This window comes from Amaranthus tricolor, chromosome 3, assembly GCF_026212465.1.
Source record: "Amaranthus tricolor cultivar Red isolate AtriRed21 chromosome 3, ASM2621246v1, whole genome shotgun sequence".
NCBI classification, from domain to species: domain Eukaryota; kingdom Viridiplantae; phylum Streptophyta; class Magnoliopsida; order Caryophyllales; family Amaranthaceae; genus Amaranthus; species Amaranthus tricolor.
In genome coordinates, this window is record NC_080049.1 from 5973183 (window position 1) to 5981514 (window position 8332).

The 8332-nt window shown below is 30.0% G+C and overlaps 1 long non-coding RNA gene across 4 annotated transcripts in view; it reads right to left on the reverse strand.

Annotated features, from left to right (window-relative positions):
- Positions 1 to 3191: 3191 nt before the first annotated feature.
- The window catches only part of LOC130807263 (uncharacterized), a 5908-nt gene continuing 767 nt past the window's right edge, over positions 3192 to 8332 (reverse strand). The window contains exons 1-6 of one of the 4 annotated variants that reach the window (XR_009040550.1): positions 7304 to 8332; positions 5424 to 5486; positions 4901 to 4964; positions 4475 to 4790; positions 4047 to 4074; positions 3192 to 3700 (exon numbers count right to left, since the gene is read on the reverse strand). The exon at positions 7304 to 8332 is cut by the window's right edge and continues 767 nt beyond it. This is a non-coding gene — a long non-coding RNA (uncharacterized LOC130807263). Of the gene's footprint in view, positions 3701 to 4046; positions 4075 to 4474; positions 4791 to 4900; positions 4965 to 5212; positions 5630 to 7303 lie in introns of those variants that run through there. The other 3 variants (XR_009040549.1, XR_009040547.1, XR_009040548.1) reach the window with 3 other exon arrangements.

Consider the following 8332-nt stretch of genomic DNA (forward strand, 5'->3'; position numbering starts at 1 on the left):
ACTACAATTGAGACAAAACCTAATTTTTAGCACTACTAATAATGTTTTTTTTGGATTATAGAGTTAACTAAGGGAAATAAAAGGCAAAATAAAATTCAATTTCAAGATCTTATAAAAAAAATAATTCTTACAATAATTGAGATAAAATATAATTCTCGGCACCGCTAATGATGTTGATGAGTTATTTTGTGCGAAAAATTGGATTCATGCATGCACCAAAGAGAACATACCATGGACTTTGCACTCTAGATTGTGATAAATTAAGGAATATACATATCACACACTAGACTCCTAGTTCCGCAGCTAATATGTTCATGTAAGATATTTTGGAACTTTTTGATTTAAACTTGTTAGATCAGATAAGGTTTCAACTTAAACTTTAAATGATGGTTGAAGTTTTAGGATATATTATATACTTTAATATGCCTTTATATGCGAGAGCTTTTGGGTTAAAAGTGTGGATGCAACACATGTCCTCCTCATATCTGCGCGCTCAAATATTCCACTTTAAATGAGAGGTGGTTGAGTTTCGATCTCATGACCACTTTTCAATTACCACTATGGCTTCTGATACCATGTCAAGAAACCAATTCAACCAAAAACTTAAACTCATGATTAAAGTCCCAGAATATGTTATAATACTCTAACAAAACTGATTTTAATTAGTTTGTATTTATAATAATGTACATCAGTTACCATAACAATAATATTTGTCTTAGAAAAACTAACTAAAATAAATTATAATTACATATATGCTTTACTAATATATTCCTATTTTAAGATTTTGCTCATTCTATATTTAGCACAATGAAAAGAAAAAAAAAAGTCTGTAAAACCATATGTTGAATACTTTTTTTTATTATTAATTATAAGATAGACTCAGGGGAGGAGAAAGTTAGTTAAGAATCAAACTCATGATCATTATGCCTAAAAATGCAGTAAAATTTTAACTGTGACAAGATTTGATTCTTTGTTAAATAATTAAGTCTTAAGCAAATTTTGAAAATGAATAGTGCTATATTTGTGAAGGATAATTTTATTTAAGAATATAGAATTCACTTAAATTTAATATTTAACGAATAAAAAAATTCAAATTTAAATTTAAGTTAATTCCACTTGTATCTAAATACTTATAGCTATATTATTGAAAGATATTTTATTGGCTATTATTTGATGTAGCAATTTGCTCTTATATAATAAGAGTTTATCATAAAATTCAAATATTTTAGAGTTGATGGTCACAAGTCACGAATCATAAATGCAAGAATTTTCCGGAGTTAGCTTAGTGCTTAGCCAAAAAATTTAAGCATTGTTTTGTCACTTTCATTTCTTTTTCTTAAAAAAATGTGGATAAATCATACCCTTTCCTCTAAGGAGGGAGTAAAAAAAGATGCGCGCAGTCAAAAAAACTCCCAATTAATACCTGCACTAAGAAAAGTCGAACCCAAACCTTCTACTCTACATGCAAATGCTCTATCCATTAAGCCACATGCTCTATATGTGATACTAATTGAAATATCATTACTACAATAAAACTCGTGCAATGCACAAATTTATTAGTATGAAATTTATTAAAATATAGCTCCCAATATAAGCCAAGTATTTATTATCGTGACTAAATTTATTAAATACATGACTTTTTTTAAGTAAAAATTAAATACTTTTTTAAAGTATCGAATACATCACTTTTTATTCAATTAAATAATCAAATTCTATGTTAGGATATAGAATTCTAAAAATAAATTATATAAATACTTTAACTAATTTAGTTCCAATTTTAAAAAATAAGATTTAAAATTAGGTAAATATTGTCATGTAATCAATTATCATTCACTAAATAATTTCATTTGTCAAGGCTCCCCTAAAGATGATATTTGTTATTTTCTAACAATTTTATTAGTATGTATGATGATATGATATGATTAAATTTATCGAATACATGATTTTTTTACAGAAAAAATTAAATATTAATTTTTTAATTATTTATCAAATACATCACATTACATTCAATTAAATATATCAAATTCTAGGTTAGACGTATACAATTTCTATAAATAAATTATATAAACTAATTTACTTCCAATTTTTAAAAATCAGATTCTAATTAGGTAAACATTGTCAAGTAACCAACTATCTTCAACTATAATAATTCAATTTGTCAAACCTGCCCTAAAAATGACATTTGTCATTTTTCAACATTTTTATTAGTAGGTATGATAAAATAATTTCATTTGTGAAGGCTCCCCTAAGGATGACATTTGTGATTTTCTAACATTTTTATTCGTAGGTATGATTGACCGCATGTGAGTTGTTACACATCAGAGAAAGAGAAAAAAATAATCACTTTATAAATATAAGGATTAACTCATAATCTCCTACTATTACCAATTGATTTTGTTAGTCCAACTTCTTCAAACTTGTAAGTAGGGGTGCACACAGTCTGGCTTAGTCAGGCGTAACGCAAAAATCAAATCAAACTGAAAATTTCGATCTAGAAAAATTTTCGGACCAGGCCGGACTATTTAAATCAACAACGGCCTACTATAATAAATAACTACATTTCGAAATTAATATGCATGTTTATGCAACTATTTCGCACCTATAATCACTAAATATAATAATTTGTAATTAGTTGATTGTATCAACATCATTCAAATACATACTATTATAATAAATATCTACATTTCGAAATATTTAGGTGACAACCTATTATTTTATTTTAAAAACTATGACGGCTTTCAATCATAGTACGGTTTATGGTCTGGTGTAGTCTGAAAATAAAAAAACGGGAACAAACCGTAAACCAAATTTTAAAAAAATGAACCAAACTGTTTAGATCGTATACCAGACGAAATATTAAAGCTACATTTAAATCCGATTTGGTTTGCGGTTTAGACCAAATTTTATTCAATCCAATTTGTAAGTGGATTACCTCTTTTAAAGTCTATTGCCTTAGATTCATGCACTGTCATCATATATAGTGATACTACAAAAAAAAAAAAAAGCCATTTTGTGACACTTTTTTTTGATATTTTGCGACGCTTATCGCTATTTTCAATGTGACTTTTTACTAAAAGCATCCCTATGTTCATATATTGTGATGCTTTTACACTGTCACTGTATGTACTTTAAAGACACCTTTTAGCGTCTCTAATTAATTTAGTGTTCTAAGTATATGATTTTTAGTGCCATTGTGTTTCAGTTTGTGACGCTTTTTTCAGTCTCTATTTTTGTTATTGCGACATTTTACTTTGTCAATCTACAATTTGTGACCTGTTTTCAAGTTTGTATTGGGCTATTTTGCGCCACTTATAATTATATTTTTCTCTTTTGTGACCCTTGTCTTCAGCACTAGTTTTGTGACGCTTATTGACATCACTACTCGCTAATTGCGACACATTTTCTAATAGTGATATAAACCCTACTATAGCGACGCTTTGCTCAAGCACTAAAATAAGTACTTCATTCAAATATAAACTATCTAGAATCTACAAAAAATGTGTATTATTTCAATCATCTAAATAACTAAAAGTAATTGTTCTACAAAAGTTCATTATCAAAAAAGGAACTAAACTTCAATGTCATTAGCTAAATAGTTGTACATAGAATTCAAAGTAAAAATGTCTTTGTTGCAATGTTGAATAACGTTTCGTTTACTTTTAAAACTCATCCTTAACCCCTTTTATCTTGATGTATGCACCTGCCAAGCATGAGAATTACATCAAAATTACACATAGAAGCAAACTTAAATAACCTAAATACTCACATTTCAGCAAATAACTTAGATATTGTCCCAACAACATAAATTTCCAAGCAACAGGAATCAACAATAAAACATTCAGACCTTGGCTACTGTTTAAATGTTGTAAAGGGGCAAGTGCAGCAATGAAGCTGTCTGTATGCAGTGGTGAAATGTGTTTCATGTCTAATGAATTTGATTGCAGTGGGTATAAAATAATATATCAACATTGTCTAATGCATTTAAAACTGAAAAATTTGTACAAGCAGATAATAGAATGGAAAGTGTGTCTAAGCTTTGTACCCACATGGAATACTTTCTTTTCACAAGTCCTCCTGTAAAAGAAATGAAAAAATTAAAATGAGTGTTATTGGTCACTTTGCTTACACTACTCATGGTATAACAGAAATCATGCTTCTCATAAACTTCAAATAATGCACTAAGACATTCAATGCTATTAGAATCTATAATAATTTTTAGTGCTGCTAATTTTTGTTTGTCTATAGCTTAGTGATGTGTCCTTTCAATATGGTTTTAACCATCCACATTGTGCTTTTTCATTTTTAAGCACCATGCTGATGCGTAACACATTAGCTACTGGTTTTCGTGAACTTGTGAAACTAATTCACAACATGTTTCAAGACAATAGATATGAGTTGTTGCAATATCTAAAGATGTGGTATGCACAGAAAACGTTGCCATTGTAAAAGATATTATAGGCAGAAATCAACTCACTAAGTGGGTGTTGTGTTGCCTTGAATGCTGTGGTCCAATTACTGTCCAGGTGCACAGAATGTTTAGAGTAGTATAAATGGAAATCCTTTGTTGCTGATAGGATGGCTGGTGTTTCTGATTGATTTTGGTGTAACTAATTCAATACCAAATAAAATTAAAAAAATCTAAAACAAGAAAATTAAATAAAAATATTATCAAACAAATCGCAAATCATACAATCAAGGAGTGTCGCCTAAATCAAACAAGTCTCTAGGCTTAGTCTTAACGTGTGACCATCCTGTTCTTATTCCATCTTCAATGTAAAACACTTGTTTTCCTTGAGATGAGAATACCAAAGGATCGCATAAACTTCAACAATAAATAAATTATACTATCATATCATATCAAAAAAAACCTCTAAAAAGAACAATCAAAGAAAGAACAAACCTTAATACCGATAATGTCTATAAACTTGTAATGATCTCATTCAACAAAGCTGAAAGAAAATAACCTTGCAATAAAAAAGAAAAACAATCAATAATTGAAATAAGAAACTGAGGAAATAGTAATTCAGATCTAAAAACAAAGATAAACAACTGAAAAAGCTTAAAACAAGAATTAATAATTGAAATACTAGAATATTTTAAGAGTTTGGCCCCTAACAAGAAACTTTGAAAATTCTTAAAGAAACAGACGACACAACCCTAGCTATATATGAACAATCATTGTACTCCATTTCCAATTACAAGTTTAACCCACCTGCATCTCTCATTGCATTCAAAATTGTTCTTCTTGTCTATTATCTGTGCAAAAACCTAAATTCTTCTCTGCAATTCTAACTTTCTTTCTCACAACAATAGCAACTATGATGCAACCACAAATTATTCTCAAAAAAATTTAATTTCCAATTACAGTATAAAAATTTCTATTGAATAGCATAAGGACAATAATTAGCATCAATTAAGATTACCTCACAATAATTGACGAGCGGTCCGGGACGGATGAATATAGTATTCAGGAACCGATGAGTATTCTGGATAATTCGAGTATTCAGAGGTGAGTATTCAAATTCGAATATTCAGAGGTGAGTGAATTAATTGAAGAGATGATCTGAGAACTATTCAGGGACAAACGATGAGTATTCTGGGAAAGAGTTTATTTTATTTTATTTTATTTGTCAAATTGTCACACTTTTGGTAAAATGTCCTTATTTCCCAAAATATTTTCTCACCTTTACAATATTAAGTGACACTCGAGGAAAGTGTCTATAGCAAAGAGTCACTATTTGCCTTATTTTTTTGTAGTGTCAATTTAGAGATATTCATACACATAATAATTATGAAGGTGGGGTAGAGCAACAAATGTATTGTTCGATCATTTTTTTTATTATATTCATTAACATATTATTAGTTAGTTAAAGGTTGTCATTCAAGTGTTCGGATAGGTTTTATATCGGTTTGGGTTATGACATAATATATCAGTTCATATTACTTTTAATTCTTGACTATGTGTAAATATTTTAACAATCGGACTTAATATTTATTTATATGTTAATTTTATCGGATCAGATGATACTCAATTTCGATTAATGGGTTTAATTTTGAACATGTCTAACTATAGTCGATAGAGGTAGTGTGTGGAAGAATTAGTTGTAGGAAAGCTACATTTGTCGACTAAGATTGTCCAAAAGAATACACCACTGTTCTCCTTTGAATTATACTCCAAGGATAAGAAATCGATTCTTTTACTCTATCATTCTTAAATAAATATAGTCCATAAATGCAATTTGGAAATTTTAGAAACATATGTCACTAATTTATCGACTCATTTATATCTTATCACAATCTAATATTTTTACGAGGATTTTTTTTGTTACAAAATTATTATGGTCCAAGGAAGCTTTGAAGGTCCGTTTGGTACTTGGTTATAATGAATATGGACGGAGCAAAAATTGATAAATTCTATAAAGGCGTTATGCAATTTTAATAATTATCACTACTAAAAAAGTTGTCTTTACCTATACTTAATTTGTCTCACTTAGTTGTGTAATTGTCTTATTTTAGTTAGGCACGCTTATTAAGCATGAGAATCATAGCAACGCTTATAGCGTGACTAAGAACTGTTAATATCAGGCACGCTTATTAAGTGTGACTAACACTATCAAATTAAAAAAAGGTAAAATGCATTCGAAATTGTAATCAAACCGCTCTACACTTTCGGCCTTTCACCTTCTCCTTCGACTGATCTGCTGCAATTATGTTCCCAATATCAGAAAATTTTGCCCTAAAACTCTGAAAATCCTAGATTTCGGCACAACAAACAGCTACCTTGTGCGTTTCATCGTGCTCTTCATATGTGTTTCAAGATTGTAATTTGTCTTTCATCTCTTTCAAGTAAGTTTTGCATATGGTTTTTTATTTTATTTTTGTCTTAAATTTCAGAATTTGGTTCTATAATTCCGAATGGAATCAAATTTATAGATGTATTACGTTTTTTTACTTGTTTTTGCATAATCTTATATTTGTATTAGACAATTTTGAATTCGGGCAGTGTTTGCTAATCTCTGTTTTGATGCTATTACTTCATTCTTTGTTTTGGTAATGTTGCTGTAAAGCATTCATACCTAGTCATATCATGTCAAAATTCAATACAAACCCATCAACTATTTTATTACGTTACTGAAATTTGGTTCTTTGAATGTCTGTAGTGCCTCAAAAAGTGGCTTCTTATCATTCTTCTTCAAATACTGAGATTTCAATCAAAAAAAATCCCAAAAACACTATCAAGATAATATAATTTGGGCATAAATAAATTTAAAAAAATAAACACAAGGTATTTACAACAACAAACCTTTCCAACATAGTGAAGACAACATCCAACAAGAAGAGATATAGAGATGATGCAAAAACAAACAAGAGCAACAACCCATGTTGGAGTGTACTCTAAATTCAGCTCTTCAATAATAGCTTCTGCCATTAATGGGGATTTCTTACTTGCTTTGCCAATCAACACTATAAAGATTTCTTACTGAGTTAGAATATGGTGCTATAAAGAATTTCAAGGTCCAACCATCTTGAAGGCTACTTGAAATCTTTTGTTGGTGTATTCCCTTATATTCTTGTTTTAGTGTGTTAATTCATGATGATATTTTGTGGAGTGTTTGGTATGCCTAAGGGAAATGAAACGGAAAGGAAAAGGGTAAAGATGAGTAAGGGTAATGATAAGTGTTATTATTAATAATTGTTTGATAGGAGGGTAAGGGAATCAAAAGAAATAGAGGTGTGGTGGTACATCAGCATTGGAGTGTTGCTTCCCAACTCCCACATCCATATAATTCTTTGACTGCTTCACGTAGAGGGAGATCAGGGATGATAGAAGAATAAAGAATAATTTTGTTACCGCTACTTCTAGTCTAGTAACAAGGTAATGGAATCTATTATCCTCAACTAATGGATTTGCTTATCCCTTGATGCTAAACAAACAAGTTGAAACGGTAATGGTTACTTGTTACCGTTACCAATCGTAAATATGTTGAAACCAAACAGCTATGAATAAGTTATGAAAGACATGTGATAATTGGTGATGCGAGTATGGTCCCAAAGATTAGACCAAACTTGTTTGTTTGCGGAATTAAGATTGGACTCTTCAAACTACCAAAGATTAGTCCTTGGCTTTGTTGCACACCTTCGAATTACCACTTTGTTCTGCACTTTGTGAAGCACTGTTGCTGCATGCTGCCCAACAATGATGACACAACACAGCCCCAAATTAGAGCTGCACACAGTCTCTGTTCAGTACTGAGTTGGTGCTGACCTGCTGATCTGAAACTCTACCCAAGGCTGCTTAAAACACTGACTTGTTGATCCTAAATTGCTGCAC